The sequence below is a fragment of the Malus sylvestris genome, chromosome 7 (genome assembly GCF_916048215.2).
Source record: "Malus sylvestris chromosome 7, drMalSylv7.2, whole genome shotgun sequence".
Lineage (NCBI taxonomy): Eukaryota > Viridiplantae > Streptophyta > Magnoliopsida > Rosales > Rosaceae > Malus > Malus sylvestris.
The window spans coordinates 7,285,527-7,305,742 of NC_062266.1; the positions used below are offsets into that span (position 1 = coordinate 7,285,527).

Consider the following 20,216-nt stretch of genomic DNA (forward strand, 5'->3'; position numbering starts at 1 on the left):
GGTGGGTGTAGGCCATACCAGACAAACCTTAATATTTTGCTGGTGATGGTGCATACCAATCTTCGCAAAGCGTAGAAGTGTTGGACACCCAAATGAGAAATTTGAAGAGTCGGATTCCTGCCACCATTGGCCCGGGTTTTGGGGTGGTGACATGACATATTATATATGGGCATAAGGCACCTTTGATATGTTAGTGACATGAAGGCCTTGTACCCCCACGGGATAGACTAGTGCTATGTTCTTTCGTGTGGGGCAGACGATGCCACGTTATCTGGAGTACTCTACGGTCTGCTTACAATGTTGAGGGTAACCATTAATATAGCGAGTATAAAGTCCCCAAGTCCTTTACTTATTTGATGTGATTAATTTATGTCTCCACATCAATCAATATATGAACCAGTTAATCATATTTCCAACGAGTACTTCGTAATTGGATAGTTCATTTTAAGAATTAGTCTTATCAATATTTATCATTTAAATATTGAAAGGCATCCCAAGTTCGAATATCCTTTATCTTGGTGATAGAAAAAAAAGCCTGACAAGTCGTGAAGAATAATAATGCAACACTCAAAAATAGCAAGGAACATTCGTTTACAATGTGTGTTAGAAACGAGGACAATTTAGATGGCAAAAAGCCATTTTGTTAAACACAAAACCACGATCACTTAAAATGCCAACCTAAGTAATGTAGAATGAATTGTCAAGGAAATCGAGTAATGGCCAAACCACATGGTCTATAAATTTACACAACAAGGCTTTGTCGTGTGACAAAATACAGGAGACTCAAGAAAGTACACATCTTGTGGACCGAACATATTTTCGTAGACATGCGCGAATAGGTTTGATCAATCATTTATATGTGCAGTAGTGGCAATGCAACTAGAGCGATATGCTTGTTTTCCAGGTTCTCCACCAACATGTATTCAACATCTAAAGTTTAGATGCTTGACTACCTTGTTTGTCTGCCCCGAACAACCAACATGGCGTTGTTTTGTTTGAGTTAAAATTTCGACCAACCACCGAGAGAGCAACATTGAAATAGGCAGCCTAACGTACAAGAACCACACCGGCACGCAACACCCAATGTGTACGTTAAGAGTAAGACAAGGACCTGATTTTGCTCGTGTGCCACATTCCAACATATCCCAATTTGAAATGTTCACCCACAAAAAGAGGTACTCAGTCGATCTATTCATGAAAACCTACTTTTTAGTCTCGATCTTTGGCTTTGAAAAGAGCAACTTGCAAAACAACGTGTTCATTATGGCGTCCTAGTCTAATAAACTTTACATAACTATGAATTATTTGACTTAAACGTCATAGTAACAGTAAACTCGTTACATGTAAATCCTACTTTACTTTGAGACTACTAAACATAAAATGTAAGTCCTTAGCAGTAACTTTTACAAACTAAAACATATCACTCCAAAGTCTCCAATCTTTGCTGACTACTCCAAAGTCTCGAGAAATAAAAGCCTCACAGTTATATTTCACTTATTTTCGATAAGTTTCGTGCTTAACATTTGTTTGTATGTGATGTCCTACAGTTACATATGCTCTCGACCCAATATATTTTGATCAAGCTCTCACCTTTTGTCGGCATCTTTTAATAATTATTCGATAACAAATAGATGACTAACTTCCCTTTCGACTGATTGATAAATGTAAATTGTAAGTTGGAAGCTCCATTCACTTTGATCAACCACATTATGTTGAAGGATACATCATACACGTGAGAGTGGAAGGAACTATTCTCTATCCAAATGTTAACTCGTAATTGATCAACTTGTATATTCTGACAAAGACTGACATAACAAATCTAATAAATCAAACATTAGGGGTCATAATATTGGACACTACGCGTTCTCTAATTTGAATACTTGTTTATTTTGTGTACACGCGAAACTTTGGTTTATTTTGTTTTGTCATCCTTCTCTGTATTCAATTACTAGGTGGAGCCCAGCTTATGTCTGTAAATATAAGAAGGATAATACTTGAATTTCCTCAAATATCTCGACTCATACAATAACGTAATTTCTTCGAATAAATTTTATATGTTCGAGTTTTTTTTTTTATCTTCACTTGAAGATTATTATTACAAAAAAAATTATTCGAATCAGGTATTGTTTGGTCATCTAAATGTGCTAATGGACTTTTCATCAAAAATCTATTACTTGGTACTCATACCGTTGATTTGTTTTATACATTTGATGGTATAAACGGTAATGGTTTTGAAAGATATTTTGTAGGGATAAATTTCATATAAAGATTAAGAAATTGACTGGTTCTAATTATAAAACTTCTACGGTAAAGTCATGTTATTAGCAAGGGGTGAGATATGTGCACTCTCCCATACGGGTGCAAGTATTATCCTAAAAAAAAGGGCTGAAAATGGATGTTATGAGAGAAAAATTAAAATGTGGGGGAGAAAAGGTTTATGAGTAAAATAAAGATAATTACTATCTTGCCCTTAAATTTATATTTGTTATTTAAGTTAATAAGTATTGAAAATGAATCTCACGTTATTGAGGAAATGGACCTTGCATGTGCTTATAAGAGCTTGGATTATTCCCTATATTGTGAATTGATTTTATTATGAAACCTCAACTTTCTTCAATAAGTATGAAACTGATATATAGTACTTTCTGCAAATATGATTTTAGCCCTTGAAACTCAAGTTTCTTTACATAAAACCCGACATAGTCTTTTTACTTGAATAAAACCCAATGACTAGGCTCCACATAAGCAAATTCATTAATTATGTTTGACTTTACACATTTTGCATCTTTCAGATGCCTAAAATACCCTTAATTACAATTTTAATGTATACATTTAATTCTATGCAGATTTGAAGGGAGGGATTAATGAAAAAAAATGTATTAATGTTTAAATTCATTGTATATTAATATATCATAACAAATTGTATGTTAATGCTTCTGGCAAAAAATAAATAAACATTAATGTTATTGTCACAGCCCGTCCCGGAATTATTAATTCCGAGGACGTGAGATGACCAATGTGACCTTAAACGGGATTAAGGTGTGTAAATGTATGACATTTGTTTTACTTTAAGATCCTAAACTAGGGTTAGATTTATATTTGTATGTGTTAATTTGTGCTTGGACTTAGGTAGGACCTCCTACCCTGAATTCCCTCCCTAAAACCCGTAACCTTTCTTCTCTCTTCTTCTTTCATTCCATACTCTCTCTCTCTCTTATTCTTTTCTGAAAACTCTCTCATTCTCTCTCTTACTCTCGAACTCACGGCAACCACCAAGAACCACCACAATATTGTACCAACGTTCCATTTAAGACCACCATCGTGATCCTGGGGACTTCACGAGCACGGGGATACCAATTTCAGGTGAGTTTCACTTCGAAAACCCTAGTTCTAAAGTTGCCGTGAGATGACACTGTTCATGAGCTTTGAATTGGTTACGTTTTAGGCTAAAACAAGATCACAGCGAGTTTAGTAAGGTCCCAAGGAAGCTCGGAGTGCTTCGTTGGAAGTTTTTGGACGTAAGAACACGGAGATCGACAAGTTCAAAGTTTGGCCGGAGCTTTCGAGGCGTTTTCCGGCGAATCCCCGGCGAGTTAGGAGTCGAGGTAGGTATCAATCTCTTCGTCTCGTCAAGTAATACAACTTTACTTTTTGTTTCACTCAATTTCGTTGAGTATTGAAGAAGTTATACTCATTTGAAAAATACCCAGTTTCCGGCGACCTCCGAGGCTTTCGAGGCAGTTTCCGGCCAAACCACGGCGAACTAGGTGTTGTGCAAGGTACCATTCTCTTTTTCTCTTCAAGGGCTACAACTTTCGTTTTTGAATCACTTGATTTCGTTGAGAAATGACAAAGTTATGGCAATTTGAAAAACTGCCCGGAAAACGGCCGCCGGAAAAACCAGTCCGGCGACCCAAGGAAGAAGAAGGTGCTACAGTAAAAATAAAAAATAAAAATAAAATTATTTTAAAAATATGTCGACGTCCGTGACGTCGAGTAGATCACTGTGGTATATTCATATACCTAAATTGAACACCGTATGAGAAAGTTATTGAGGATTGTTGGTTAGGTGTTCAAATAACGTTTTATAGTTTTCACATTTAGGTGAAAATGTGAATTGATGATCCGACCGTTGGATCGTCACCAAAATTTGATACGTTGTAATACGTAATATTTGAGGATTATTGGAACTTACGGATTGGGAATCCGAGTTACGGATCTTCCGGAATTGGAATTGTAAGTCCATAATATAAAATGTTAACCGTCACTTAGTTTTGGAAATTGACGGAGATCCGACCGTTGGATGGTAATGAAATTTTAGGATGTTGTCCTAGAGGTATAATGTGGACCTCTGGAAGTTATGGATTTAAAATCTGAGTGGCAGATCTTCCGGATCGATCAACGTAGTGACGTATTTTATATAAGTTATGTATTCTATCGATATGAATTCTGAGCCTGGATTTGATTACTATTCTAGGCGGCGATCGTCATGACGCCTTGATGTGTGGTGCTAGGGAGTTGTTGGACGAACTCCAGGTGAGTGGGCAGTTTTGTTTTCCGTATATATATATACTTGACGTTTCCCAGAAATTGAATTGAAATGAAAATATGTTTAAAATGAAATGCATATGAGTTATGTGGAAAAACGGGAAGTGAAATACCATGCATAGAATTGATATGAAAAGTATATAGAAATGTGAGTTGAAATGCCATGCATGAATTAATATATGATGCATATGTATGAATTGGTGCGGTGGACGCACATGTAAGAATTGATTTATGATGCATATGTATGAATTGGTGCGGTGGACGCACAGGTAAGAATTGATTTATGATGCATATGTATGAATTGGTGCGGTGGACGCACAGGTAAGAATTGATTTATGATGCATATGTATGAAATGGTGCGGTGGACGCACAGATGAGTATTTAATTACTGTTATGATGATGATGATATATATTGAGCTCAAATCCTGCACCATGGTTTAGTGCTTATAGTATTCACCGCATCGCACGCTCGCCTTGGATCCAAGTAGATGCTAGTCGTACAGTCCACGCGGAGTGGGTACGACAGACCAGTCGCGAGAGTGTTAGTGAGATTCCGACTGGTGGGTGACCTTAGATTATGTGCACAGATGATTTATGAGAAGCACTAGAGCGTAACTTGTGTGCAGAAGGCCGGACGGGTCACAGAGGTGACTCCGGTAGAGTGATAATGATAGATTTTGAGCTCTAGGTTCAACCGTATAGGGCTATTAGAGGGCCTACGGTTGATTACTTTCTTGCACCTGATATGATTATGTTGATGCATTCATACCTTATTACTGTTGAGATGATGTGGCATGGCATAATTAATATGAGAAATGTTGAGATGACATGGCATGGCATGATTGATAAAGAGATAATGTTGAGATAGTAAAAATGAAGTTTTGAGAATATATATGTATATTTATATTTTACATTTCTGGGAAAGTATACAGGTTTTACGGAGAGGGGTTACAACGTTTTGAGAAATGTTTGGATTTGGAAAAGAATTGTTTTACTGACCCACTCAATTTTGGTTTTGCGCCCCTCCAGGTTCAGGAATCACAAAGGTGTGGTGACTACGAGGAATACAGCGGGGTTCTGACAGATTGGACAAAATTAGGACTCACCTTCGGGTGTATCAACTTATAAATTGTATAATTAAAGCTTCCGTACTGTGCAAATGGTTACGTCACTCTCACGTGACGGCCAGCATGCCCTCCTTCGGGACGGGGTGTGTCAGTTGGTATCAGAGCATGGTTGCAATCTTGGACATCTTGAGAAGTTTATAGTGAATTCTGTCAGAACTACACCGCCTCGTAGCAAACCACGTAGTTAGAGGAACTTAGTCTCCCCGATTTAGCGGGTTGGGGGAAACTATTATTATGGTGATTCGGTATATTATCAAAATGGACATTTTAAGACGGGTTATGAGTTGAATTTGAATCACTTTATGAAATGATGAACCTGAGGGAGCGAAGTAACGGTTTAACCATTTGGAAAAGATGTTTCAGATTATGCAAGTCAAAGGAAATTTCCTTCTGACAGGTGGGTCGAGACGACTACCTGGTTTTGGGTATGAATTTGCATCCTGGTGGAAACAGGAATGTTAATTGTTGTCACCAGAGGAATCAGCCGATTTAAAATTTTTTAAGGAAAAGTTTATCCCTCCGGCATTTATTGATGGTAGTAAACAAGAGTTTACAAATATGAGACAAGGAAGGTGATGATCGAGGGATATTGTAGAAAGTTTTCAGACTTGCCTCGTTCCATCCAGATATTGTTGTTAATTTGGTGGAGGTGTTATGTTGTTTTAAGCTGGGTGGCAAAAAGGGAAGTGGTATTTTGGGTGACCACTATCCATTGTAGTTCTTATCAGGAGTATGCTAGATGTTGTTGAGCCTTGAGGACTCTGAGAACATGAGCAACGAGAATAAAGAAGAATAAGAAAAGAATGGGAATTAAAAGAAGACAATAAAGTTAATGATTCGTCATATCAAGAATATCGAAGGATTCAGAGCTTCGAAAGAAGTGAAGCTAGAGTTAATTCTTCCAGCTGAGGTTTTAATGTCGCTGGTCAGAGTAAAAGTGATGGATATACTGGTAATCCCAGATATTTGAGACAAGGTGTCTCGAGTAAAGGAAATGTACTTTGTGCAGCAGGTACAAAATTAACACTTTGGGAAATGTGAAATTAATGAATGTGTTTATGTGAACAGAGGGGACACAGAATTGTGAATCGTCCCTAGAATCAGTTGTACTCAACAATTTTCCATGATATCATAGTGTCGATTCAGCAGAGTTATGGACTTAGTAGTTTGGTCGGATTGACCGTGAGTACAAAGAGATTTGATGAGTTATATGTTCAGCTGTACAGACCATGAGAAGTGGATTCGACTGACACATGAGAAATTGGTGAGTTATAGGCTCGGCCGTACCGACCACGCGGAGTGGATCCGGCCGACGTATTATTGAGATAAGAGTTGAATCAGTCGTATTGATCATTCTAGTTGACTTCGGCTGATATATTTCTTATTATGTATGTTATTACCTTGAGAGTAGTAAATAAATGTAGTTGAGATGAGTGTATGTATTTTGCATTGAGTGACAAAATAGTAATGTTATATCTTTGAGAGTGGTTGCCTACTTATCGAGACAACGATGATTTATCAGTATTGCGGGCTGCAGACCGTAATATTAATAACTCATTCGTGGATTCGTTAAGCAAGCAAACCGGTAGATTATTTTATGTTAGTATTGTACTTATTTGGAATGCTTAATAATAATAGAATATATATTGTATCACTTAATTCTGTTCCTTTAGATTGGTTGGTTATAATTGTGACAAGACGAAATGTTATGGGAAACCAGTACTTTCCATCGATCTGGATGAACAGAGATTACTTTTGTAAGTATGCAAAATGGATTGAGTCAGGCTGTTATTTATGTTGTGAGAGCAAAGAGATTGTTTTCGAAAGGCTGTCAAAAATACTTAGCTCATGTGGTGCTAAATGATGTTGTTTGGAGTAGTGTGAATAATGTCGAAAGAGTTAGACTTTTCTTGATGTCTTCTCTGAAAGTATACCTGGATTGTCTTCAGGCAGAGATATGAGGTTCATTATTGATTTGTTGCCAGGTATAAATTTATATTGGAGATTGGTTCAGGATGAGTTAAGGGAATTGGAAATTCAGTTGAGAGAATTGGTTGATAAAAGTTTTATTCAACCTAGTACAACACTGTTGAGGAGCACCAGTTTGTTGGTGAGAAAGAAAATGGACTTTAAAGACTATTCCTTGATTATAGATAATGGAGTCGGGTAACGATTGAGAACCGTTATCCATGGTGATGTACTGATGTTTATTTAATCAGCTCAAAAGTAATTGCGAAGATTCAAAGATTGAATTGAGATCTGGTTACTACCAATTGAATATTATAAGTGACGTTGATCATAAGATGGTTTTCTGGACTTGTTATAGTTTTTATGAAGTTTGGTGATGCTATATGGATACTCATGCTGTTTTATGAGTTATTGGATGAAGTATTCCAATAATGCCTTGATAAATTGATATCATTTCCATTGAAGATATTCTGGCATATTCTGAGCCAGAGCAGAGTATGTAAACGTATTAAGTCAATGAAGCAAAGATTGAGAGAACGTTAGTTGTATGCTAAGTTTAGCAAAAGCTAAAGTTAAATGGATCAAGTGGCATTCTAAAATTTGTTATGTCTGCTTAAGGTATTCAAGTGAATCCTTAAAGGATTGCAGGAATTGAGAAATTGGAACAACCACAAGCCATAATTGAGATTCGGAAATTCTTAACTTATCAGGCTATTTTGGATGGTTGTGAAAGAATTTTTAGTCATTGTTTTGTCATTGATGAGACTGTTGAGAAAGGAGGTTATGTATGAGTGGGAAGGAAATTGTGAGCAAAGGATTCAACAACTGAAGTATTTCCTCACTCATGCACGTATTTTAATATTCCCAGAAGATAGCGATAATTATCGGTATATGGTGATGTTACATTAAATGTTCTTGGATATGTACTAATGCAAATGTTAGGGTGATTGCATACGTTTCACGACAAATGGAATCTCATAAGATGAATTACCCTACGGGTGACTTGGAAGTCATGATTACCATTCTTGCTGTGAAGTTATGGAGACATTCTATGTTGATAAGAATGCAAGATTTTACAAATCAAAAGAGTCTCCAATATTTGTTTACTCGGAAGGATTTCAATATGAGGCAACAAAGGTGGATTGAATTGCTTAATGAACATGATTGTACGATCAGGGTGATCGTAAAGTTTGTTCTAGCTCAAGCACTTGGTGAGAAGACTACAGTAAGATTAATGTCTGGCACGTTTGCCAAGAGTATCATCTTGTGGATTGAAAACCAACGGAAGAAAAATTAAGAATGGAAGATCGAGAAGAAGTTATACTTGTTAAGTAACAAGTTAGTACATTTACTCCAGTGTTGAGTAACAACCTTTCCCAGACAGTGCAACATTACTTATTTGTTTTATGGAAAAGAGAATTGGTTTACGGAACTGCTGAGTTTCTTAAGTATGTTGGTTGTGCAGTTTCCGAAGTAACGCCATAAGGACCATGAAATGTGTCACGTGAGTCGGTTTTTGATGACTTGTGAATGGAATGTTTCTGGGTAGAGAAAGATTCGATCAAGAAAGAGTTTTAGTAGACCCTGAGACTATGGATGAGTCTCCTCAAAGTATTCAGGTGATTAAGTTAACCTGAAGTAACCAGGAATGGCAAAAGAGATCAACAGATGGATATGCCACTAATCGAGTGTGTAAGGTAAATGGTTTGATATTTTTGGAAAATTCACCGCGAACAGAAATGACGAGAATTGGAAAAGAGACAAGATAAGATTTAGACACATCAGACCATTTTTTTTTTTTTTCACTAAAGGAATCAATAAAGTTGCATACAAGTTTGTGATGCCTTCAGAATTGGCTAAGGCACATAATGTATTTTGTGTTCGATGCGTTGTCACTAAGTGGCAGAGTCGTTACATGGGACTTTGGTGCAACTATTGAGAATTAAGCCGGATCTGATTGGTGAGGAACTAATGTCGACTTTGGATTGGAAAAAGAAGGTCCTAAGAATTAAGACAGAGTAAGTAGTAAAAGCTTTGTGAAGGAAATCATTCAGTAGAAAATTACATGGGAGACAGAAGAACGGATGAGAGTTATGTATCCGAGACTATTTTATGAGTTTTGATGTTCTGGTTGGTGATTGGAATTTCGGGGACGAAATTCTATAAGAAGGGGAGATTGTCACAGCCCGTCCCGGAATTATTAATTCCGAGGACGTGAGATGACCAATGTGACCTTAAACGGGATTAAGGTGTGTAAATGTATGACATTTGTTTTACTTTAAGATCCTAAACTAGGGTTAGATTTATATTTGTATGTGTTAATTTGTGCTTGGACTTAGGTAGGACCTCCTACCCTGAATTCCCTCCCTAAAACCCGTAACCTTTCTTCTCTCTTCTTCTTTCATTCCATACTCTCTCTCTCTCTTATTCTTTTCTGAAAACTCTCTCATTCTCTCTCTTACTCTCGAACTCACGGCAACCACCAAGAACCACCACAATATTGTACCAACGTTCCATTTAAGACCACCATCGTGATCCTGGGGACTTCACGAGCACGGGGATACCAATTTCAGGTGAGTTTCACTTCGAAAACCCTAGTTCTAAAGTTGCCGTGAGATGACACTGTTCATGAGCTTTGAATTGGTTACGTTTTAGGCTAAAACAAGATCACAGCGAGTTTAGTAAGGTCCCAAGGAAGCTCGGAGTGCTTCGTTGGAAGTTTTTGGACGTAAGAACACGGAGATCGACAAGTTCAAAGTTTGGCCGGAGCTTTCGAGGCGTTTTCCGGCGAATCCCCGGCGAGTTAGGAGTCGAGGTAGGTATCAATCTCTTCGTCTCGTCAAGTAATACAACTTTACTTTTTGTTTCACTCAATTTCGTTGAGTATTGAAGAAGTTATACTCATTTGAAAAATACCCAGTTTCCGGCGACCTCCGAGGCTTTCGAGGCAGTTTCCGGCCAAACCACGGCGAACTAGGTGTTGTGCAAGGTACCATTCTCTTTTTCTCTTCAAGGGCTACAACTTTCGTTTTTGAATCACTTGATTTCGTTGAGAAATGACAAAGTTATGGCAATTTGAAAAACTGCCCGGAAAACGGCCGCCGGAAAAACCAGTCCGGCGACCCAAGGAAGAAGAAGGTGCTACAGTAAAAATAAAAAATAAAAATAAAATTATTTTAAAAATATGTCGACGTCCGTGACGTCGAGTAGATCACTGTGGTATATTCATATACCTAAATTGAACACCGTATGAGAAAGTTATTGAGGATTGTTGGTTAGGTGTTCAAATAACGTTTTATAGTTTTCACATTTAGGTGAAAATGTGAATTGATGATCCGACCGTTGGATCGTCACCAAAATTTGATACGTTGTAATACGTAATATTTGAGGATTATTGGAACTTACGGATTGGGAATCCGAGTTACGGATCTTCCGGAATTGGAATTGTAAGTCCATAATATAAAATGTTAACCGTCACTTAGTTTTGGAAATTGACGGAGATCCGACCGTTGGATGGTAATGAAATTTTAGGATGTTGTCCTAGAGGTATAATGTGGACCTCTGGAAGTTATGGATTTAAAATCTGAGTGGCAGATCTTCCGGATCGATCAACGTAGTGACGTATTTTATATAAGTTATGTATTCTATCGATATGAATTCTGAGCCTGGATTTGATTACTATTCTAGGCGGCGATCGTCATGACGCCTTGATGTGTGGTGCTAGGGAGTTGTTGGACGAACTCCAGGTGAGTGGGCAGTTTTGTTTTCCGTATATATATATACTTGACGTTTCCCAGAAATTGAATTGAAATGAAAATATGTTTAAAATGAAATGCATATGAGTTATGTGGAAAAACGGGAAGTGAAATACCATGCATAGAATTGATATGAAAAGTATATAGAAATGTGAGTTGAAATGCCATGCATGAATTAATATATGATGCATATGTATGAATTGGTGCGGTGGACGCACATGTAAGAATTGATTTATGATGCATATGTATGAATTGGTGCGGTGGACGCACAGGTAAGAATTGATTTATGATGCATATGTATGAAATGGTGCGGTGGACGCACAGATGAGTATTTAATTACTGTTATGATGATGATGATATATATTGAGCTCAAATCCTGCACCATGGTTTAGTGCTTATAGTATTCACCGCATCGCACGCTCGCCTTGGATCCAAGTAGATGCTAGTCGTACAGTCCACGCGGAGTGGGTACGACAGACCAGTCGCGAGAGTGTTAGTGAGATTCCGACTGGTGGGTGACCTTAGATTATGTGCACAGATGATTTATGAGAAGCACTAGAGCGTAACTTGTGTGCAGAAGGCCGGACGGGTCACAGAGGTGACTCCGGTAGAGTGATAATGATAGATTTTGAGCTCTAGGTTCAACCGTATAGGGCTATTAGAGGGCCTACGGTTGATTACTTTCTTGCACCTGATATGATTATGTTGATGCATTCATACCTTATTACTGTTGAGATGATGTGGCATGGCATAATTAATATGAGAAATGTTGAGATGACATGGCATGGCATGATTGATAAAGAGATAATGTTGAGATAGTAAAAATGAAGTTTTGAGAATATATATGTATATTTATATTTTACATTTCTGGGAAAGTATACAGGTTTTACGGAGAGGGGTTACAACGTTTTGAGAAATGTTTGGATTTGGAAAAGAATTGTTTTACTGACCCACTCAATTTTGGTTTTGCGCCCCTCCAGGTTCAGGAATCACAAAGGTGTGGTGACTACGAGGAATACAGCGGGGTTCTGACAGATTGGACAAAATTAGGACTCACCTTCGGGTGTATCAACTTATAAATTGTATAATTAAAGCTTCCGTACTGTGCAAATGGTTACGTCACTCTCACGTGACGGCCAGCATGCCCTCCTTCGGGACGGGGTGTGTCAGTTATACTTTCCTTTAAATAAATAAATAAATAACAATTTTAACTTAATCTTGTCATTTTCTTACCAAATGGAAACTGAAAGAGAACTATGGAGTAATTTACATAAAAACATAGGTAAATTATTTGGACATATGTGTTAGTAATAAAATATTCCCAGTATATGTAATAATACATGCAAAATAATTTATCTACAAAATAAAAAAAATGTTATTTGATTCAATATTAATTTATCTACATTTGATATAATAAAGTATAATTGCACATATATATTACTCAAATGTGCCCAATATATGTAATAATGCATGTAAAATTATTTACCTACAAAATAAAGGTATGTAAGTTGATTAAAAAAATATATATATCTACTACCTTTTTTTATGAATTTTAATTTACCTTTTTTTTTTGTACAAATGTAATGTACCTACAATATATAATTCCTACTAAAACTAATATATATTTGCACACACACACATATATATATATATATATATATATATATATATATTAGTACTAAAATGTGCCCGGTATATGTAACAATGCTTTAAAAAAATTATCTACAAAATAAAGGAATGTAATTTGATTGAAAATATAATATATGTACTACTTTTTGTTTATAAATTTCAATTTTTCTTTAAAAAAAAAACATATTGTACCTACAATATAATTTACCTATTATTTAATTCTTATAAAAAATTAATTTACTTATACTTTACATATAAATATAGATAAAATATTTTTGACACGCATATATAATAACAAATCAAAATGGCTAATGTATGTAATAATCTGTGTAAAATAATTTACCTACAAAATAAAAGAATGTTAATTGATTCTTGTTTTTTTTTTTTATCAAACAATATTATTTGATGCAAAATAACTGATTATACAAAGGATCCTTTTTTTTATACAAAAAATATGCCTATAATTGTTTATGAATATGGGTAAATTAATATATATATATATGTTAATAATATTTATGAAACAAAAAAGGTAAAATTTTCATATGGGGTTAATTGCTAATCATAATTAGGGTGAGTAATAATATTTATTAACATAATTAGGGTTTTGTGGCATAATTTGTAAATATGTTGTAATAATTGGTTATATATTTATCTACATGGTAGTCTATTTGAAATTTGGGTTTTATTTGAATGTTTAATATTAATTGGGTTTTTGTTTGAAAAATAGGAATTTCAAGGACCTTTCTCTAAAGAACCCTAGTACTTTTCACACAATGAAGGTTTTGATAAAACTAGTATAGATAAAACATACATATTAAAGGAAGGAGTGCAAATAAAGAAAATAAAAGTGAAAATCATGATATTCTTTTTTATTTGTAAATAAAAGGTCTTAAATTTAGATCTCATGGATGATGAGTTTGAAACTAATCTATTTCCCAGTTCTTCATAAAAACAAATTGGATTTTGAGTCAAGATGACAACCTTTCAAGGCAATTTTTACTTCACCAGAGTGGATGTTATCAATAAAACTATTTGGACATGCCCCTTTTCGATCCAAAATAAAGAATTTTTTTTAATACATCGATATTTTTACATTAGGGAGATGGATGAATTCGGCTAAGTCATACAATTGGAAACTTAATTTGGTTTCGAATTCTTCATTCACAAGATTCGAACTCAAGACTTCTTACTTCTAAATAAAGATAAATATTATCAGACCGTAATACTGAATGACAAAATAAAGATATTAAATATTTGGATAGTTTGAAAAGGAGCACGCCAATGGGGTCATTTTTCAAGCATGACTAGAAGGATCGTGACCGATCTTTTGTTATTAGGGAATAGGGAGAAAGGTAGCTTCATGTCGGGAGTCGTGGTGGCTCTTTGATGTTTGAGGATGCAAATGTAATTTTACTACAATGAGGGGTTTTTTTCTTCAATATAATCTTTATCGGTTGGGAAAAAAATTATTCAGACATATAAAATTAGAGAACTTTAACGAAATACTTTCAGTATTGTTCATTTTAACCAAAAATAACATTTTAACTCTAAAAAGTCAATCTTGATATTATTCACTTACAACATCTTTTTGTCATTTTCATTAAAAATCTAAGTTTTCAAGCTTTTTTTTATTATTTTTCCTATAAAATTAATGTAATTGTTGATATACATTTTAATACATAGAGATCTTATCATTATAAGTAAGTTTTATCTGTATTATCATAACCTGTATCGACAAATATATTAATTTTGTATGTCTAAAAATAGCACTTGAATAATCCGATGAGGATTTTCTAACACATGACACCCAGAGGCTGATGCTTTTGTTTATAATATATCTTCCTTTGGTCAACATATATGCATTTAATATAATTTTATGAAAAGTGTCTCTCACCAAATTTTATTCTTTATTTTTTGTAGTTTAAAAATTGTCATTTAAACAGACACGGCAACAAATATTAAATGACTCTAGGATATGTGTGTGTGTCTATATTTTCTTATACATAGGCAATAGCGATTTCAGGATTTAAATATCGGGTAATCCCATTAAAAAGATAATAAATGAAAATATATTGAAAAATTCAACAATAAACTACCAATTTTTCATTCATAATTTTTGTACAAACAACATTACAAGCTACAAACACTAAATTTATCAACGACAAGGTTAATTACTCTGAAATCATGTCATGATAGTTTCATTATTAATACAATGAAAATCTTCTTACTCATTGAGAACAACTGAACTATCTTTAACCATTGGGTCCTCCATTTTCTTGCGGAATGAACACTTGATGATATTCATGGTGAAAAATGTTATCACCACTGAAGTAGTTAAATCGGTAAAACCAAAATCAATTCAGTAAGTAAATATAAATACTGTCTGTTATTTTTTTAGCAAGATCACTAATCCCTTTGCAATTGGGAAAATTCAATTCTCAAACGCATAAACTGAATATAAATATCAAGTTGATCTTTAAGTGAAGATAAGTCTTGGTCCGTAAAATCTTGAGAATACAATTAAGCAAGACAACATAGCTTTTCTTTGTCAAAAGCTACAAAAATAATCATTTTGAACTCAAACTAGTCAAAAAAATGAGCAATTTGGTACTTATAACATCTACAGACCTTTGAAAAAGGCATGAAAATATATATTATTAACCATGCATTTCAACTATTCAAGTTTAATTCAACGATTAAGAAAGAAGCATATAGTTTAATATATTTTTGTTATGCTAATGAAAAAATTTAAATGATTATTGCATAAAAAAGGAGGGATCTTTTAGTTTAATTGACACACCTCGACTCGAAATGTCCACTAGTATTCTGAATCGAGCTATGTTGGCCAACACCTGGAAGGTGACGAAGCCATAAAGTGTAGTGATGTGGAAAAATGTGAGAATTTAAACCTAAAAGTGCCTAAGTATAAGAGTGTGTTGTGAGTGGGAATGAACTCATTTCACACGTGATGTCAAAGCATAAGTACAGTAAAATAGGATAGGGTGAGAATTATACCATCAAAGGTAATTGTCTACACCAAGATTTGCCAAGAATCCTCGTCGATAAGAAAGTTCAGCTACTAAAACCTGGAAGGGCGAAAAATAAGGGTGAGTGGGCCTGAAAGTAAAGTTTTATAAAAATCTTTTTGAAAACATTGTAACCCCTCGCCGTAAAACAAGTATAGTTTCCAAAATATACTTACTACGTATAGTATAAAAATACTTCCTGTAGCCTTCAAAATCTCAAGAATTCGTTACGGCACAATATCTCGTAACTAAGGGCAGAATATCCAAAATCACAAAATCTCAACAGTAATATAAGTAAAATTAGGTGCTCAAACAATCTATGCTAGCACATAAGTCGGAGTCGCCTAATGCGACCTATATGACTGAACTGATGCTTATCAATCTATGCTAGCACACGAGTCGGAGTTGCGTAATGCAACCTATACGACAGGACTGGGTGTAATCATAATATCTACTTTAGTGCTACAATCACGTGAAGACTGGCGTTATTCATGGTCACCTACGAGTTAGAGTTGCCAAATGCAATATGTACGACAGGACATGCACCTACGTGGATCCAGGACGAGCGTGCAGTGCGGAGGTGAACATACACGTGAAAGACTGGCCCTGACCCTAGGCGAGCACTAACACCGGGGTGCAACAATGATGAGCAGACTACACATATATAAGCATGCCATAACAATTCAATAATTTTAGTCAACATAATAAACTTACCTGCGCATCCTGTAGGATTTAGCATATTTCATAAATTCCGTCATTTCGCTAATTCTAATCAACTTTAGTCTAATCCAGACGTATGTAAGAAATTCTTTTTCAATGCATAAATGGAAACTATCAATTATATATATATATATACACACACACACACACACTATAAAAAGGAAAAGACTCACTCACCTCAAGTCTGCGCTACAACTCCTTAGCATAAATATCGAGGCATCACGAACAATCGTCGCCTAGAATAATTATCAAATAATGTCTCAGAATTCTTATCGATAGAACATGTAACTTACATAAAAACACATCCCTAAGGACGTTCTAGAATGATTTGTAACCCATTGACCAAAAATCAACCGTTGGTCAAAGGTCGACGGTAGGGTCCACAACCCTACATAACTCAATTCGAAAGATCCGTATGTCGGATTTCCAAACCAAAACTTCCTAAGGGTTTCAATAAGCTTCTAGAACAACATCATAAAGTTTCGGAACAATTCAACGGTCGGATCTTCGCCAATAGCTAAAATTAAGTGGCGGTCAACGTTTTATTTTATGAACTTACAAATCCAATTCAAGAAGATCCGTACGTAGGATTCCCGATCCGTAAGTTCCTAATGTCCTCCCGTTGGATCATCAATTGCTATAATATTCAAGTCGCAGACCTTAATGAAGTTATACCCAAACAATGGAATTCCGTCAATCAGATGTCAAATATGGAATCAGGGCATCCAAATTAGCCTAGGATAGGCAGGTCGGGTCTTAACCCACGCACCGCCGCCCCGACTCACTAGAAAAATTAACTATTTTAAAAAATTACCAAATTTTATAGAAATGAAAATCACAATGAGTAGATCAAGTTTTATACCTGTGGCCAAGTCCAATTTGATCGGCAAAAGCTCCAATTTCCCTCGAACTCACTGGAAACCCTAGAAATGGGTGGCTTTGATCTGTCACCTTCGATGCTCCGCCACCCTTATAGTTGTTTGGGCTTTGTTCTAGGCCTCAAGGGGTGTCTAATGGTGGTGGTGATTGACATGATACCATTCAGAAATGGTGGGATTTGTCGTCGTGGATTTCGGGAAGAACATGTTCGTTCCTCGAGTTTCCTTTGAGAAATAACATAAAAACTCGTCGATACTTAGGTGGAAATTGCAGGAGGGATGATGAGAAGACGTTTACAGGTGGTGGCGAACTTCATCTTGTCGGAAAATCGCCTGAATTCGAGGTTGTTACTGTTGGGTCAACAATCGGGTCACGCGGGTTATTCTCCGACCTGACCCGCTGGCTCCCTCATTTTCTTTCTCTCATTTTTCTCCTTTCTCTCCTCCCTGATTGGTCCATCCCCCTTATGTTCTCTTATTCGTCCCACTTCCCTAATCGACAAGGCTCTCTTCTCCTCCTTCTGGTCATTCTCCGCCACCTCCTCTTTTCTTCTTTCTCTTCTAATATATATAAAAAATAATATAATAATTTTGAAAAATATATAAAATAATAAATAGTAATCTTTACAAAAGTACTTTTCGGATTTGTAGTTCCGTAAAAACTTCGTCGTAACCCTAGCTTCGATTTTGTTTACGCCTACACATTCGTACTGTCAAGTACTTTGAGTATACGGTAAAGTGATAGCCCATACACATCACGAATAACGGTCAACGAAAGTCAACGATCTCGCCTCTAGTGACATTTTCATAAATTCACTCTTTTGAAATTTATAAAATTGTAAAATTAGGGACGAGTCGTCACATTAATACCAATTCTGAAAAAGTTTTAGCTAAAATACCATAACTTTAGTTTAGGTACCAATAATAAAGTAAACCAAAATAAATTTATAAATATTATTCTAATTCAACATAATTACATGATTTTCACTCAATCCTACCATATTTTATGACTGCCAATTTTTTCTAGCGTTCGACCAATCAAATTTTTTGGTAATTGACTGATCAAATTTTGCGATCTCAAGGTTAGTGTCAAAGAATGACTTTTTAAAAAAATAAGTAATTCTCTAATTTTATTGTATATACACGTTAAAATACAATAAACTCATGCAACACATATAATTAAAAATGAAAAAGTTGAATCTATTGCTATTTTATCATTGTTGAAAAATGACATAATGGGGGCAAAAATGTAAATATATTTATGCTTATGATGTCTTCGCCTACAAATTCCGGCCTAATTAAAGAACTAGTCTCTTTCCACACATCTCCGTGTGGCAATTTGCTCTTTTACATTTTATTCTTTACTTGTAATTTTTTTTTTGTTTAAAATATTTTTTATTTTCAAAAATTACAAAAATAAAGAAAAATACTGCCCAGAACATGGGTAGTTTTATTATGTTAGTTTGGATATTTTTAAAATTAAATTGATTTTAAAATTTTAATTAAGGAGGGGTAATTTTGAAATTATGAATGTTTCACTGTTTTTTTTTGTCTTCGCCTTATAAATGTAGATGAGTTGGGCTTGGTAATTTTGCTTAAAATTCGTATTTAACTGAATTTTCTCGTTGAATTAAGCAATATTCTTTATCTTATTTTGTTTCTACTAGCCTCTTGGAACACGGAAATTGGCCTCTTTATATTAAATTGTCTTTTAGATTTTTTATTTGAATAATTGATTTATATTTTTTCTATTAAAATTTATTCAAAAAAGAAAATGAAGGAAAGCCATGAAACTACTATTTTGTCCCTCATTAGTTGGATGATAATGTTTTGAATTTTTAATTAGTGGACTTTATATATAAAAAATAAAAAATTAACATCAGATTTTTCTATGTGGAACAGTCTAGTAAAAAGTGAAATGTTCCATAAATAAAACCTAGTAATAAAATTAGAATACAATTCATAATTTAACCTCATGATTTCTTCCTATTCAAAAATTGCAAACATAACCCTTCGATTGTGTGGTAATTTTATCTACACAAATCTATATCAAGTTAATTGCTATTTAGTTTATGGGGCATTTTTGTGTGCTTCTTTTTTGCTTAAGTGGATGAAAAGTAGATGTCACATATGCTATTTAATTCGAAAAATGATTTTATTTATTTCCCGTAGAATATGTGTAAATCAACGTGTGTTATGTAGTCTTCGTGCAAACTAACTAAATACACCATGAGAAAAAGAACTCTTTCATTTTGGTTCATACGTATTCTAATATTGGCTCGTTTGAAAGTACTTTTAAAATAATTAAAAACACTTTTAGAGAAAATACTTTGGAGTTCTAAAGAATATTTTCACTAAAAACATTTAGGGTTCCAAAAGCACTTGAAGTGCTTATCCAAGATTCATTTGTATTTTTACTAAGGCTTGGATCCAAAAACATTTTCACCAAAAGCTTTTCAGTCATTTTAAAAGCACTTCCAAACGAGTCTATATATCTAAGCTACCTATTTACAAAATCTTTTTTGTCAGCCAAAAGAGGGTGTAAAAATAATTTAGTCTTATATC

General features: G+C 34.9%; 1 long non-coding RNA gene across 3 annotated transcripts; it reads left to right on the forward strand.

Annotated features, from left to right (window-relative positions):
- The first annotated feature begins 2,982 nt into the window (after positions 1-2,982).
- On the forward strand, positions 2,983-12,590 carry LOC126630524 (uncharacterized). 3 transcript variants are annotated; one of them, XR_007626022.1, is made up of 9 exons: positions 2,983-3,363; positions 3,446-3,605; positions 3,711-3,779; positions 4,478-4,536; positions 5,578-10,216; positions 10,299-10,458; positions 10,564-10,632; positions 11,331-11,389; positions 12,379-12,590. It is a non-coding gene; the product is annotated as an uncharacterized LOC126630524 (long non-coding RNA). The 3 variants fall into 3 exon arrangements; XR_007626024.1 differs by lacking the exon at positions 11,331-11,389; XR_007626023.1 differs by lacking the exon at positions 4,478-4,536.
- The last annotated feature ends 7,626 nt before the right edge of the window (positions 12,591-20,216 follow it).